Here is a 16,737-nt window from a genome sequence, read left to right as displayed (position 1 = left end):
CGACCCGATTCTATGTTCTTCAAGGTTCTGTTTGCTTTCTAACAAACCTGTAAGGCCAGAACATGAACAGCTGCAGTTTTACTCAGATGGAATTACATGTCGACAAGAGAAAAATTAAATGGCAGTTGTTGGGACTGGATTTTAGACTGAACACAAATGCAGGCAGCACTTTTCAGATAAAAAAAGCAAAAAAACATTTAAAGCAATTTTATTTCATATTTTTTACCATTGCATGTAGTTCTGAAACATGACAAAATATAATTATTAATAAAGATCTTTTTAGCAAGCTCTATTTTATTTAAAAGTTTATTTACCATATTTTTACGACCATAAGGCACACTGGATCATAAGGCACATAGTGGATTAACGTATCTGTGTGCCTGGGCGCAGGCTGCCTTAAGGCTCCCACATACTCAGCGTACTAAGTGCTTACTGTGAGCTTGGTGGACTCCTCACTGACTCTCCATGGACGTTTTACCCTTCATAGTCCAGCGTACTCTTGCATACATTTCTTATTGCAAATTCCTACAATTCCCAGACTTTCTGCCAGAGAGACAAATCGGTGGAATGGATGGTAAAATGTTTGATTAGCTAGCTGAGCACCATGAGCCGTTTCTTTTCCAGCAGGCTCCCACCTGTCAGTGAGAACAGAGAGAGACTGATGCTGCATCCTGCAGACCGCCTGCTAGGAGCAGCTCAGTGTATAGCTCAGTGTCACTTATAAAACAGTATGATGTAAAGACTTCTTGTCTGTGAGTAGTTTATTGTGTGATACCGCATACGCAGCTGTAAAAATTGAGCTCTGCATGTACTCAAATGTGGGAGACTGCACAAAGTCTGCCTTGAGTACGCCTCGAGTATGGGCAGACCTCCACAGAGTGAACTACGGCCAAGTATATGGGGGCATTTACATGAGTGCACTTTGAGTTTATACATTACAGTCAGGCAATGTCCTAAAAGGACATTGCCTGTTAGGACATTGGGTCCTAACAGGTAGTGACACAGTGTACCGTAATGTTCTGAACATCCATTGAGCGGAGCGGCTTCATTGCAAACCAAAGTCGCAATTACACATTTTAACTGATTTTTGAGCGTATAAACAGTAATAAGGCGCACTGGAGACAAGCTGCAGATTTCATCAGGGGGTAAAAACCCACTGTTGGCTGAGCTGTGATCCATCAGGAAGCTCTGATGAGAAAGAATCAAGGAACCAGTAGGTTCAGTTGGACTCAATTAAACTTTACTGAAATAAATTATACATAAAAAATAAAGAATATAAAGGCAATAAAACATTTCCAATGTTTATTTTATGAATGTACAAAACCTGAAGTTAGGTTTATACATTACCTCCAGTACCAAAGAAAAACTTAAGAACAAGCAAAAAAGGTTTGGTTTAACACACTGGTTTGTTTTTTTCTGCAGCTTTTAAGAGTTTGATTCTGCGGTTTTGGTTTAATTTGCACTGTGAGCTGTTCTGAAAAATAGTTTCCATCAGCCAGCCACAAACAAACAGGAACAACATGTCTTTTCTGTTAAAAACAAGCTAATGAACCGCAGGTGAGAACATGTTGAAGTTACAGAGGAACCACTGTGCTGTGGAGGTTATAGGAGTAAAACAGTGAAGCTACTGAGAACATCAGACAGAACACTGACAGGGAAACAATGAAATTCATTTAGGACACCTTTGTTTGCATCTTGATGAGATTTATAAAGAAATAATCACATTTTCACCAGAAACAGATCTTCAGAAGTAGGCTGTGAATGAGCTGACAGCTGGAGGTTTCTGCTGGAATTGGAGGACTACCTCAGTGAAGAGTAGACAACGTCTGGGTCTGGTGGGAATCCTAAACAGACAATTAAAAGAATATTACAATGGAAGAAAAATGTACTACAATAAAATTAAGAACAATTGTTAATTTCATCACAAAAATTAGGTGAGCTGTTAGATGATATAAAAATAACAATTCATTGGAAAAAAAAAACATTATTTAAATAATTAAGGATCTCGAGCTGGGATATTTCTGTATGGAGGTTGCATGTTCTTCCTGTGCAACCATGAATTATCTGCTGGTACTTACAGTCCAAACACATGACATGTAAGTTAACTCATCTCTCTAAATTACTCTTAACAGTTTGATGCTGTCTGCATTATTGTTTGTCTGATGATAAACGTCACAAAGACATTTATGTATGTGAATGGGGGAGAGTGACTACCAGATAAAGCCTCCATTCAGAACCAGTCATGGCTGCTTGTTGGATCATGAAACAGATCCATTAACCAGATGCAATGTAAAACACCACTGAGTCTGTTCATTCCGAAAAGTTTCTGAACCATATGTGCTGTGAGTTGTTAGGTGTGCACTAAGGGACTTGTAACATAAGGGCTGCAGGTCAGACCCATCATTCCTCCTCTTCCCGCTAAAGGAGCCCTTTGCAATTTTTATTTATGCATTTTTCCACAGTTTATTCCTCGCGTGCAGTGCACAAATGGGGGTAAAATCCGTTTATCTTGCTGCCTCAATCTGGTGAGGTGGTATAAATTATGCTGATAACAGACGTTATCAAAACAGTGTTTTTTTTTCAACCGTCATTAAGAACGCTCCACTGAGGACGCCATCTCCTCTGCTCTTCACCTGAGCCTGGCACACCTGGAGGAGAAGAACACGCACGTGCGGATGCTGTTCCTGGACTTCAGTTCAGCGTTCAACACCATCATCCCACAACATCTGGTGGGAAAACTGGAACATCTGGGCTTCAACACACACCTTCGCAACTGGCTGCTAGACTTCCTCACCAACAGACCTCAGTCAGTCCTGGTCGGTCTGAACACCTCTGATGTCATCACCCTCAGCACGGGCTCCCCTCAGGGCTGCGTCCTGAGCCCCCTGCTGTTCACCCTGATGACACACGACTGCGTCCCCAGGTTCACCACCAATCACATCGTGAAGTTTGCAGACGACACAACGGTGGTGGGCCTGATCAGAGACGACAATGACCGGGACTACAGAGAGGAGGTGGAGCAGCTGGTGGACTGGTGCAGAGACAACAGCCTGGTCCTGAACGTGGAGAAGACGAAGGAGATCATCGTCGATTTCAGGAAAAACCGGCCTCACCACGCTCCACTGCTCATCAACAACTCAGCTGTGGAGGTGGTCAGTAGCACCAAGTTCCTGGGGGTGCACATCACTGATAACCTCAGCTGGTCTGTGAACACCATGTCACTGGTGAAGAGGGCACAGAAGCGACTGTACTTTCTGCGGAGGATGAGGACAGCCCACCTGCCACCGCCCATCCTCACGACCTTCTACAGAAGCACCATAGAGAGTATTCTGACCAGCTGTCTCTCTGTGTGGTGTGGAGGCTGCAATGCCTCCGACTGGAAGAACGTGAGGAGAGTGGTGAGGACAGCAGAATGGATCATCGGGGCACCTCTCCCCTCCATAAAAGACATTTCATCTCAGCGCTTTGTGTCCCGAGCCCGTAACATCATCAGGGACCCCTCACACCCCCACAATGGACTGTTCTCTCTGCTGCCCTCTGGGAAGAGGTTCCGCAGCATCCGCTGCAGGTCCGCTAGGTTCTGCAAAAGCTTTTTCCCTGCTGCCATCAGACTGTTGAACTGCTGAAGTATAAAAACGGACTGTGTACCACACTCAACTCGCTGATTTGCACATTTGCACATTGGTATCGTATCCTGCAATATCGCTGCTGCACTTTATCCGGAAACGTACTGAAAAACTGTTTACAATGAAACTGTCTACTGTAAAATCACTGCTGCACCTTACTGCATATTTGTTTACATTGTTTACATTTCAACTGCCTACTGTTCACTGCTGCACTTTATCCGGAAGTCAAATTGAACTTATCCTGTAACTGACTGCGATTTATCACTGCATTTATTTTATCCTGTACTGTAATTCACTGCAAGGTATCCTGTAGAGTTACTGCAATCTTTCTGAGCTGTGTGAAAACGAAATCTTGTTCTGTATGCACTCTGTGCATACAAAATGACAATAAAGAAAGTCTAAGTCTAAGTCTAACTAGTGAAGCATAAGCTTGAAAAGCTGCACCTATACTCATCAATTCAGAGAACAACTTCAAACTCAAACCTGCGCCATAGAGAAGATTTATCTGGTAAGGACAGAGACTGAGATGAGAAACCATTATAACCTGATGATAGTTATAAACTGTAACAGGCTAGAAGTGCGTGGAGCTGAAAAGAGGGAAACATCAGCAGCTTGATCAGCGAAAACATGCAGCGTGAAGCCCTGCTGTGTACTTCATGCGTTAAAGCAATGAGGAAAATGTCAGAACATATAGGCTTGATGAAACTCAGCCTGATTCTCCAATGATGATATAGATCTATACAGATTAACAAAGCCATAGATTAATGATAATCAGCAGTGTTTTTATTGTCTGAAAGTGAATTTGACATTCATATCGTGCGTTTTTTTTTTTTTTTTTTTTCCAGTGTCCTGTCTAGCAATATGGCAATAGGAATTGATGTCTCAATGCCAGATAGAGCTCGACAGATTTTGCTTTTACAAGTGGAGCAAACGGCTTTCGCCATAGTGCTCCACTTGATTTATGCTTGTAAATAGCTTTATTATGATTCCTGCAAGGAGAATTTCTAATTATATGGACATGACAATGGGAGAGTAAAGGAAGAACAAAAAGTGAAAGAAAAGAAAAAAAAGAGTAGAGGTGAAAGAAAGAGGAGATAAAAGGGAGAGAATGATAAAACTTTCTTTGTCTGCTCCATCACCTGGAAAGAGACACAAAAAGAACAGCACAACCAACAGACATAAAGCAACAGATACACTCGAATAACACCTAGATGCCATTGCTAAATCATATATATTATTATGTAAGCTGACATGTGTAATGTGATATTTGAAAAAAGAAAGTGAAAGAACATAGATAAATAAATAAATAAATTATAAGATTACTGTATATAAGTGAACACTTAATACCTGGGACCCAGCACCTGTGGGAGATGTGAAAGTGCACTAGTTTATGTGAAGATTATCCAGAAATAGCTTGATAGTGATTGTGGAGAACCGAAGACCCACCTTCCCCGAGCACAGAGGCAGGCGTCAGGGGACCCGTAACCCCGGACTCCCAAAGGGGTCCCTAAAGCAGGTCGCCCAGGAGGGGCCGACACAGGATATCTGCAACCCCCCCCAAGGAAGGAGCAGAGACGACCCCGAGGAAATCCCCCAGCCACCGCAATGCCGACGCCCTCAAGAGCCGCGGAGACGAGCCCGTGGGCTCCGCCGGCAGCTAGCCCCGCTGAAGTGGTCCCGGCCATGGGCCCTGAGGGCCAGAGGCCCCAGGGGCGCCCCGCCCCCGCAACGGGGGCCCCGGCCGCCCCCCGGGGAGCCAGGCCCCGCGAAGAGGCCGCCGGGAGTGGGCCGGCGCACACCCGGGAGCCCGCCCCAAACCCGAAGCCAAGCAATGCGCCAGGGGGCCAAGACGCCCGCCAACGAAGTGGAGGAGGGCAGGACGTGGGGGAATGGGCTCCGCACCTAGCGGAGACTTGAGATGTTCTTGGGAGAGGGAGCGGACCACACCCATACCTGGAAAAAAAAAAGGAAAACTCATTCACCCCATCCCTCCCTTGTGCCCCACTCACCACACACAGAGAAAGAAAAAAAAAAAAAGACGCTATACACACATTCTTACATAACACTCACATCCAACACTGACCAAAGGGGGGGGGGGGTCACCCCAAATCGACTATACGACTGCTTGTGCCCGACCCCCGGCCCCGGCCCCAGACCAGACGCCCCCCGGACCGGGCCCCCCCAAGAGGGCGGGCCAACACGACCCGCACGAGCCACCCGGCCAGAGCCCCCCCCTCCCCCTAAATACCTAATAAACCCCCTCCCTCCCCCCACCTTACCCTTGCCATCCCTGCCCCCCGCCCCTCCTGGGGGGAGCGGAGGCATCAGCCCCAGACCTGGCAAGCCGCTGACTACCCACCGCAGCCCCCCGCCAAGACCCCGGACACAGTGGCCCGCACCTCCTCCAGGCCCCAGACTCCTTGCCGCCATCGGAGAACGGGGGTGTGCAGAAGACCCCGATCCTCCCTACGCCTGCTCAAATGTTGTCTTGTTGCATGTTGTTCTCAAGTGCGTTTAAAAACTGGGAGCGCCGAAGGGGATGCACGGCACAGCCCACCCCCCTTCCGGAAGGTAGCTGTTGCCAGCGCACCCCCTCCGGGCGACTGCCCAGAACCCTCAATGTCTAAGTGGGAGAGGAGGTTAAGGGAGCCGTCCGAGGTGAGGCCCACACAACATAAGCCCCCCCCAGACGTCTTCCCCCCACCCCCCCTACCATGGCCTATATGAGTGTGCGATGTGAAAAATGTTTGAAGTGAAAATTTCTAAGATGCATGATAAAATTGGGGAGAGGGGCGTCACCAGAAAGTGGCAACCTCCAGTAACGCCCCCTCCCTCAGGACCTACATGTGTGGCGGCGTGATGGAGCAGGCAGAGGGAGGAGTCCGGGGATGGGGAGCAAATGACTGGGAAGCCAACCCAGGGAGCCAGCTCCCCTACTGACTCTATGGGAGTTAGGGTCATTTTGACCTTTTTCCCTGGCTCTCGCCGATGGGAGCAAGAGGAAACATCTGGAATCGGTTATTTACTAGGACTGTTCCAAGATATGTCAAGTAGTGGAACTAATCGCTCTGTTGTTGTACTTTTTGTGATAAACACTTCCCAGAATTTAAGCCCTGTTGCCAATTGACGTCAATAGCGTGTAGCGCACACACACCAATGGAGACACACAGACACTTGTGTTTAACGCACACACATTATGATCCTTTAAAATGACGACCATTGTATTTGAATGTCAGAATTCGCTCCTGAAACCCGTTTGTACGTTTCTAGGCATAATAAAGACGAATTCTCGTTGTTAAGACAAAGGAACGCCATTTTCTCTGAGTCTTTCTTTCTTTTTAAAAGGTTAATAATTAAGTAATTCTCCCACAAAATTGGTGACCCCGACGTGATAGGAAAAAAAGGGAGTTTTGCCTTCCCGGACAGACGGCTTGGGTTCCCCCGCACGGAACTGGCCCTTCCGCGCTGGGGTGGAGGAGAGAGGACAGAGGTGAGTGAAAATACATTTTTTACTGCTCTGTCTTCTGCTCTCTCTGCTTGTTAGCGATGAATCTGCCGCCTGTGTAATTTGACTTGGGAAGAGCGTTGTTTGTGATTGATTGACAGACGGGAGTGGTCGTTCCTTTGGCTTGACATCTATTTGGTATTTTTCTACGTAGAAAAATAAGTTGTCTTAAACATCAAAAGATTTGGAATGATATTGGCTTCCTCCACAGTTGGGCACACATGACAACTTAAAGAAGTGATTGGTTACTCCCAGCCGCTTTTATCGGATGTCCCGTCAAATATGACGTTAGAAGCGACGGCGTATAAGAAATGAATCGGACCAGTACGGGTCTTTGCTGAAGTTTTTCTAATATACATAACTTTTTAGAATCAAAGAGATCATTCTGAAAGAATTGATCTTATAAATGTTCGGTTGGTCGGAGTCTTTAGGGCGCGGCCCTGTTAATGTAAGCGCTTGAAGAAGAATAAGGCAGTTCTCGGATCATTCCATGCGTGGAACTCCGATGAAAATGTGGCCTTAACAGAGTTGACTGCAGTCTGTTTTTGGTTGAGTACTCCAGGTTTAGGCAAACGAGGTTAAAGCCTCCTATCAAATTTGAAGCAAAGAGGCCTTGCTGGTGCACGTGAAGTATAAATGTTTATTTTTAACTTTTTTTTTTTTTTTTTTTGCTCTGGGTCCCATAAAAACCTGATTTAAATTTTCTGTGCGCACAGTTAAAATCCAGGAACATTGAACATTTGGACCTTTAAGAAAAACAATAAGTTTCCCGGGAGAGTGAGAGTGAAAGGAAAACGTGAGAATGTGGGAATGTTGAAAGGTGATGATTAAGAATGTGTGATTGTTGTTGACGTCTACGTGTGATTATAAATGATGAGAGCTTTATTGGATGACTAAACCCCATGGATGAATGAAACTGCATGGTTGCTTTTGTTTTGTTTTTTTTGTTTGTTTTTTTGTATTCAAGTCCCATTGTTAGAGGTAAAGTTGTCTAGGTTGATGAGCTAAAAAGTGCTTGGAAACTTTTAATGTTGTAAGGAAATCTTGGTGGACCAAGGTGTGTATACTTTTTGAAGCTGTTATGTTGTTAAGATGTGGGTGCAGGTATTTAAACTTTGTATTTGAAAGACTTTTTTGTTTGGGGAAGGAGACGGCTCCGTCTGCCTTTTTTGCCTGTCAGTGGGGCAGAACCACTGGCAGGCTGAGTTATTTTTAGCCTGTTAGTTAAAGACTGCCAAGTAGCTCTCTCCCCCGCCCGAAGGAAAATCTTGCACACACACACTAAGTTCTCCTCAGGCAGAGGAACCACACATACAGCTCTACGCAGGCAAGGAGAGCCACACACACAACGCTTTTCACTCCCTCCTCCCGGAGCGTTGCCCCTCCTCTCCCTCTCTCCCCCGCCCGGGGAGAGACAAAAGGACCTCTGAAAAAACAAAAGGTAAAAAGATTTTAGTCTCGCTTTCGCGAGAGAAATTAACCCCGTATTGCATCTCAATTTTTTTGTTTTTCTTAATGTGGATTAACGAAATGTGGACGATTTGTTAATCTGCGGAAACACACTAAATGACTGTCATCAGGACTCAATCAAAGTTCTGCAAAGATTAGCAGAGGGAGGACACAAGGTCTCCAAACAAAAACTACAGTACTGTCAACCACAGGTAGATTACCTAGGAAGACAAATACCTCAAGGAACAGTTAGCATTTCACCTTCTCAACTGGAAGGTTTTAGCAAAGCTCCAAGTCCACGGACAGTCAGCGAAATGATGACATTGTTGGGAATGACAGGTTTCAATGCAGACTGGATTGAAAACTATGCAGGAAAACAGCATCGTTTAGAGAACTCCTAAAAGAAGCAGGAAACCAGTTGTTTAAAGCAGTGTTAAAATGGACAACTGAAGCTAAAATAGCTTTTGAGACACTAAAACAGCACTACGATAAATAATTTTACCTGTATGTAGCCAACAGAAAAACATGTACGCGTCAATGTACTAATGCAAGAAACCTCACCCCCACCAACTTGTCAGTGAGAGCCTGCGTCTGCTCCGCTGTCCCATGACCAAGAAAAAAAAAAAAGAAAAAACTTACAGGGTAGAGTTGAAATGTAACAGTATCTTACAAAAACCTTAACCCTTTGTTACCTCCTTGGCAACCCCTACCGTTTGCCAAATTTAACTCGCTCTGTCCAAAGAACATTAACCCATTAATAGCCCTACTGTTGTCATTTGGGTTCACTGGATTAATCACTGATTTTGAGTTTGAGTTGAAGCCTACTTAGAATGGATGTTTAATTGGACGTGTGATGTGATGTATGGGGTTATTTGAATGTGTGGACTGCATGTGATAAGGTATTAACATTGCATGTTTGGCTTTAAGCATTAACAGTTGCTTCAATCGTAATGCAGAGTAAACTTGCTGTGTAAAAGCAGACACACACACACACGCATGCTTTTAAATAACTGCTGACAAGCAACTAGAAACGCAAACCTGTTTATAGCAATTAATAGAATAAATGCCGGCAAGATTATCTATAATATACAAAAGTTTGTGTACGTCTGTCTAAGTGTTGCTTAGGGGTATTTTGTGTAAATGTTTAATCTATGTTGTGAAGGCGGTTTACCAACAGTTATCTGATGTTTGTCTGGGCTATTGCAGTATGTTTAATAATAATGTTGATAAGCATAATTAACGCAATGACATAATGGATAAACGAGAATTTATTATGGTAAACAAGGGTCATAAGTTTTAGCTGTCCACAATGCCTGATGTCTCAGTATTCACAAAAGTCCGGACTGAAGTGAATATTGGCGAATTGCCTTAAGATTATGCATTGGATTGTACTAAATTCTTAGGAATACTGGGGTGTCAGTCAGGCTGGAACTCAATTGTGAGGTTTATTAAAAAGAATCATCATCCATAAGCCTTCGTCAGTATCAGGAGTATGGGTGGAGAAAAGAAAAGAGAAGGAAAAGAGGAAAACCATTAATGATGTCTGTGTATTATGTGATAATGATGTCTTAAGAACAATGACCATTAGACTTTTGGTATATTTAAGGTAACATATACTTGCGTTAATGGTTTAGATAATTAAAGTGTAAATATTACTGAACTTTGCGGTTATGCAAAGACTTTGGAAGTGGTTGTGCCTCTCCACTCCTAAATACCAGGATTGACACAATGCCAGGAGCTGCAGAGCTCTGAGAAGAGAGCTGCAGAAAGGAGAGGAGAGCAGCAGAAGGGGGGGCTGAGACTCCCGACTGCACATGGGCGACCCTAGAAAAAACAGGGCCCCAACATATTTGACGTCTGTCGAATCACTATGAGTCAATAAACCATAAAATTTAAAGAATATGGGAAATCTGGATAATTAAAAACAACTTAAACAGGGAAACTGAAAAGGAGGCTTGTGATCAAAAGGTACTTCTAAATTAGTACTCTTTTGGTTGGTTCACCATTGGGACTAAATACAAGTTTAATGTAAGAAACAGCTGAAATTATAGCATTTACAGTGATTAATAAGGTCTAATTTAAATAGAATTAGAGTTGCCAAAGAATAGGTTGTGATAATTGTCATTCTTGTTAAAAACAATAAAATAAAATAACTTAAAGTGAAGATTAAGATGGTGAATTAATTATTTTGCCATTGGGAAACCTCTGTGACTTTGTGTGATAACATCCAAAATTATAAAATGACTTCAGAAAATTGTTTAATTTCGGTGCAGGGGAAGTAATGAATAAAATAGAACATAAGCAAAATTAAGGAATCAACTTATTAATCTCTAAATGGTGGATCTGATGAAAAGGGTTGCACACGCTGAAATGGCACTGAAGGAGAAATGCCTAATGAAGCAGCTGACTGGTATAACCTGAGGTTTGTCAACAAGGAGAACCAGAACAAAATTTACATCGGCGGGAATCCTGCCCGGATTCCAGAGCGCTGGCTCAGCGCCTGCTCAGACATGGAGCAGCGAAGGACGCTCAGGCCGTCAGGAAACACGGCTGAGCAAAGGAAGCGGTCTCCACATCCGTTGACAAAAATGGCCATGGAAGAGAGCTGCAGCACACTGATGTTTGTGAAAACCCAGCGACTGAAGGTCCACCACAAGAATTAGCACAATCCAATCGATTCGATTAATTCTGGAAGTAAAGTAAAACAAATATTGAGAATGGCAACTAGTTGCTATAATGTATTAAATTATATAAGTGGCTAAAATCAAATTGTCCAGTGTAATTATTAACAGAAAATTCCCAGTGATCAGATAAGTTAACATTTTGTTTTATACCTTTGAAGTTAAACTAGTAGAGTGTTGAATAATAAGACGATGGGTCCTCCCATGACAAAGTAATTAATTACCTCCGGCACTGTTAATTAGGAAACAGGCACTTTTAAGAAGAGGATAGCAGAATTTGAGGATTACAGAACAAATGAGGTATTCAACACTAGAGTGTCACATTATGATTGAATGACACGAGTAGATTGAGAAACCAATAACTTATGTATTTGAAAACAGATTTATGGCTTAATGACGTAAACACTAGAAAAAGATTAAAGTCATAAATTAAAATAATTTGGGTTGAAGAAATTTCAGAAATAGTTTTGAACCCTAAACTAAGTACTTTTGTTTATTTCCTTTAAACATTAGACAAGAAGGACATGTTATTTTTTTTTTATTCTTGAATAAAAAATATTTTTGAAGTGGATTGGGAATCTTTCTGCTAGTATCAGCAGATCACAAGCCTCTGCTCAGTTCAGTGAGTATTTTATTTTGGTAATTAAAACCTTGGGTAACAGTGAATCAATCAGTGACAGTAACCCGATTTTTGTTATAACTATAAAAATCCTAATGTAAAAAGATACATGGTGTATGTGTAAATGCTTCATTTGAAAATTGAGTTTGTCACCGGGTAAACAGACACAGCCACAATACAAAGAGTAATGACAGGACCAGGTTTTGATTGCATGCTTAGCATTAACAACTCAGTCCTGATTGAGAGCACTAACTATTCTGTCTTCAGTCCTGTTTTTTTTTTCAGAAGTTGAGATTCTGTCCGGTTCTGGCCAACCTTTTTCTGATGGAAGACACATTGAAAAGACGAGAAGAACAGCTGTAAAGTGAGCATGGAGAGACGGTATGATAAATTATAAAGTGAAAATCAGACTGATGTCAACCTCTGATTTAAGAATAAATCTGAGCAGTCGGTTATATTTTTAGATTAGGATTGCAGTGCAGCATGGAGCAATGAATATTTGAAAAAAAAAGAAAAAAAATTCTAAATTGCTGAACAAAAGAGAGAATAGAAATATACCTGTGCTGACTCCATCATTATGTTTGTTAAGAATTGCATGGGAAATTGTAAGTTAAAATATGGAACCTTACTGACACCTAGTGGACATAGTTTGCATGTATAATTTTGGGCAGTCAAGCAGAACTCGTCCAGCTGCACGGTTGTTGTTTTCGTTAGTCCTTCAGACAACTTCGGACACGTTTGTTCCTTGGACACTATTTGTCTGTAAGTTCATTTTATTTATCTTCATTTTAGTATTGTGGAATATTTTGTAGGAATGCCTACGTTTCTCAATCGATATTTAAAGCTACATTGTTAGCTAATTGCATTGAATTGGGAGCTATTTGTTTGCTGTAGTCTAGTTGTTTTCTGTATCTGTATTTGATATGTACTTTTGTGTTTTGTTATAGTTTTACAAGAAAAGTAAGAAAAGAAAACAAACCAGCCAAAGAGTTGCAAAATAAAACAAGAAAACTAACAAGGACTGGATTATTTTCAACCCAAGTGTTAGCTAGCTGTCTAGCTTTGTAAGAGCAACACATCGTGAGGGCAGCATAGTAAAAAGACAATTACGCAGCGGGTTCAAACTCGTCATGAGTCTACGTTCTGGGAAGAGATATACGAAGGACTACGCTAAGGACACCATGGACCCACCTAAATCGACAGAGCAAGAAACAGGTGCCAATTTGAAAGCTGAGAGAAAAACACCTCTCCAAGTAAGTGATGTTGCATCGCAGTCATCCAAAAGATCATCTCGTTCTTCACGACGGTCAAGCAGGACGTCAGTATCAACTGCTTCGGCGGCAGTTAAGGCACGAGCCAAAGCTAAAGCTGCTCAGGCTCAACTGGCGTATGCGGAAAAGGAAGCTAGTGTAATTAAACAAAAGGCTGACCTTGAAGCGAGTGTGATGAAACAGAAAGCTGACCTTGAAGCCAGTCTCCACATTCTTCAAAGCCAGAGAGTTGCTGCCGCTGCTGAGGCTGAAGCTACGGCTTATGAAGAGGAAGAGATTGAAAACGGGGAGAAGCTAAAAGAATTGCACACTCCAGAAAAACCACTCAGTCCTATTGAACAGACTAGCAACTATATCAAGCAACATGCAAACCTATTTCGTGACACTTCGCCACCGGAACGAGGTCCAGATTCTAGCGAAGCAGTCTTGAAACATGAGGCAGAATCCACCACACGCCAAAGACACAGATATCCAAAATTGGAAAAAATTGAGTTGAAACGCAAAAAACCAAGCAAGTGGGATCAACCACTCACACACTTGGACAGAACTCAGCAACCTCATCAATCTGATAGAGGATTTGTGCCAGAGCCACAAGGAGCACATGATCTTACAAAGTACTTGATGAGACGTGAGCTTGTCAGTTCAGGTCTTTTAAAATTTGACGACCGCCCTGAACACTATTGGTCATGGAAAGCATCTTTTCGTGGTGCCACGCAGGACTTGAACTTGTCACCCAGAGAGGAACTGGACTTGATGGTTAAATGGCTGGGGTTAGATTCATCGCAACAAGCAATGAGAATACGTTCTGTGCATGTTCTAAATCCCGCAGCAGGCCTCAGCATGGTGTGGCAACGTTTAGAGGAATGCTATGGAATGCCAGAGGTTATAGAAAACGCACTGTTCAAGAAATTGGAAAACTTTCCAAAGCTAACAAACAAAGACAACGGCAAGCTACGAGAACTTGGTGACCTTCTACTTGAGCTAGAATGTGCAAAAGTAGAAGGATACTTGCCAGGCCTTACTTATCTAGACACAGCTCGTGGCGTAAATCCCATAGTGGAAAAGTTACCTCACAGCTTACAAGAAAGATGGATAACTCAAGCATCCAAGTACAAAGAGGACTATGAAGTACCATTTCCTCCATTTTCTTTCTTCTCTCAGTTTGTTAGAAATCAGGCTAAGGTGAGAAATGACCCTAGCTTTGTGTTTACCACCTCAAACAGCTACATGTTCTCAAAGTCAGATAAGAAGACCAGGTTCAACAGCAGTTTTTCAGTGTCAACACACAAAACAGAAATTCCTTCAACGTCTGTTGTTTGTAGTACTTTTTCATCAAAGAAAAAGGTCATAGATCCAGCTCGGGAATGTCCGATTCACAAAAAGCCACATCCACTCCAAAAGTGCAGAACCTTTAGGAACAAACCCATTGGAGAACGCAAAGCTTATCTTAAAGATAATTATATCTGCTACAGATGTTGCGGATCGACTCAGCACATGGCAAAGGATTGCAAAGCAACCATTAAATGTTTTGAGTGTCAAAGTGAGGCACACATAACAGCTTTACATCCAAATACTCCTTCAGCTACAACTGAGACCTATGGCTCTGACAAAGAGGACAGTGGGGAGCCAGGAGAAGATACCCCCATCACATCAAAGTGCACAGAGGTTTGCAATAACTTAGAGGGCTCACGTTCATGTGCTAAGATTTGTTTAGTTAAAACATACCCTGTAGGAAGAGAAGACAAAGCAGTTAAAATGTATGCTGTTCTTGATGAGCAAAGCAACAAATCGCTCGCAAAGACAGAGTTTTTTGACTTGTTTGGAGTTAGAGCCAATACAGCTCCATACACATTAAAAACCTGTTCTGGAACTACAGAGACGTCTGGTAGAAGAGCTGATAACTTTGTTCTCAAGTCTATGGATGGAAGAGTTCAGATACCACTTCCGACCTTAATCGAATGTGACATGGTGCCAGATGACAGACTAGAAATACCTTCACCCGAAGCAGCACAACATCACTCTCATCTAAAGTCAATCGCCCATAAGATTCCAGCAGTGGACCCAGATGCTCCTATCCTGCTGCTGCTAGGAAGAGATGTCCTACGAGTGCATAAGGTGAGAGAGCAAATAAATGGACCTCATGATGCTCCATATGCACAGCGACTTGACTTGGGTTGGGTTGTAGTGGGTGATGTTTGTGCGGGAAGTTTTCATGGATCTACAAAGGTCAGTGCCTTTAAGGCAAACGTGCTGCAGAGTGGGCGCACATCCTTTCTCAGTCCATGTCCAAACAGTATCCAAATAAAGGAAAATTATGGCACCTCACAACAACATCAGATCCACCCCCTTGCTCGTGGAGACATTCAACCTACGTACTCAGAGAATCACGAACACTCAGTATTCGAAAGATCCAAGGACGATAACAAATCAGGGTTGTCCATAAACGACAAAGCTTTTCTAAACATTATGGATAAAGAAGTCTACCAAAATGAGGATCACAGCTGGGTAGCTCCTTTACCATTTTACTCTCCAAGACAGCTTCTTACAAGTAACCGAGAACATGCTATGAAGCGTCTTGACTCACTCAGAAAAACTCTGGAGAAAAAGCCAGAAATGAAAGAACACTTCAAGGAGTTCATCCAAAAGATGCTTGATAAAGACCAAGCTGAACTAGCACCGCCTTTAGAAGAAGGTAAAGAACACTGGTATCTTCCAACTTTTGGCGTCTACCACCCGAAAAAACCAGGACAGATCAGGGTGGTGTTTGATTCAAGTGCTGCATATGAAGCAGTGTCTTTAAATGATGTACTTCTGAAGGGGCCAGATTTGAACAACACTCTGATAGGAGTTCGTTTGAGGTTTCGAAGAGAACTGGTAGCTGTCACAGCAGATATACAACAAATGTTCTACTGTTTTCTTGTCAGAGAGGATCATAGAGATTATCTCCGTTTCCTCTGGTATGAAGACAACAACCTCGACAAAACCATTGCAGAGTACAGAATGAAGGTCCACATGTTTGGAAACACACCATCACCTGCCGTTGCTATATACTGCATGAGAAGAGCTACTGAAAAGGGTGAGAATGAATATGGTTCTGATGCAAGACAGTTTGTGGAAAGACAGTTTTATGTTGACGATGGACTAATTTCAGTTACCACACCTGATGAAGCAGTGGACCTCTTGAAAAGAACAAGACAGATGCTTGCAGAATCTAATATAAGACTGCACAAGGTAGCATCAAACAGCAATCAAGTAATGGAAGCCTTACCTAAAGAAGACCGAGCAAGTGATCTGAAGGAGTTGGAGCTTGGTGCAGATCCCCTCCCTCTCCAGCGCAGCCTCGGACTTTCTTGGAATTTAGAATCTGACAGTTTCACATTTCAAGTTTCAAGTGAAACAAAACCATTCACCAAGAGAGGCATTCTGTCTACAGTAAATAGTCTCTTTGACCCCTTGGGATTTGTGGCCCCAATAATAATGCAAGGAAAAGCACTTCTGCGTGAACTTTCATCACATCAAGATGAGTGGGATTCTCCACTACCTTCTGAGAAAGAAGCAAAATGGAACGCATGGAAGAACTCTCTGA

General features: G+C 42.9%; 1 protein-coding gene and 1 long non-coding RNA gene across 3 annotated transcripts in view; one reads left to right on the top strand and one right to left on the bottom strand.

Annotated features, from left to right (window-relative positions):
• The window catches only part of LOC105923632, an 869,484-nt gene that overhangs the window by 520,305 nt on the left and 332,442 nt on the right, over positions 1-16,737 (top strand). The gene's annotated exons all lie outside the window — the stretch shown is intronic.
• Positions 1,351-9,174, bottom strand: LOC118560834. Of its 2 annotated transcripts, none has more exons than XR_004929620.1 (3): positions 9,083-9,174; positions 8,842-8,977; positions 1,351-1,844 (listed from the first exon to the last, which is right to left on the bottom strand). It is a non-coding gene; the product is annotated as an uncharacterized LOC118560834 (long non-coding RNA). The 2 variants fall into 2 exon arrangements; XR_004929619.1 differs by lacking the exon at positions 1,351-1,844 and adding an exon at positions 6,577-8,557.

This window comes from Fundulus heteroclitus, unplaced genomic scaffold (assembly GCF_011125445.2).
Source record: "Fundulus heteroclitus isolate FHET01 unplaced genomic scaffold, MU-UCD_Fhet_4.1 scaffold_49, whole genome shotgun sequence".
Taxonomy (NCBI): domain Eukaryota; kingdom Metazoa; phylum Chordata; class Actinopteri; order Cyprinodontiformes; family Fundulidae; genus Fundulus; species Fundulus heteroclitus.
The sequence above is the reverse complement of the archived record's forward strand: the minus strand, read 5'-3'. Positions and strand labels throughout refer to the sequence as shown.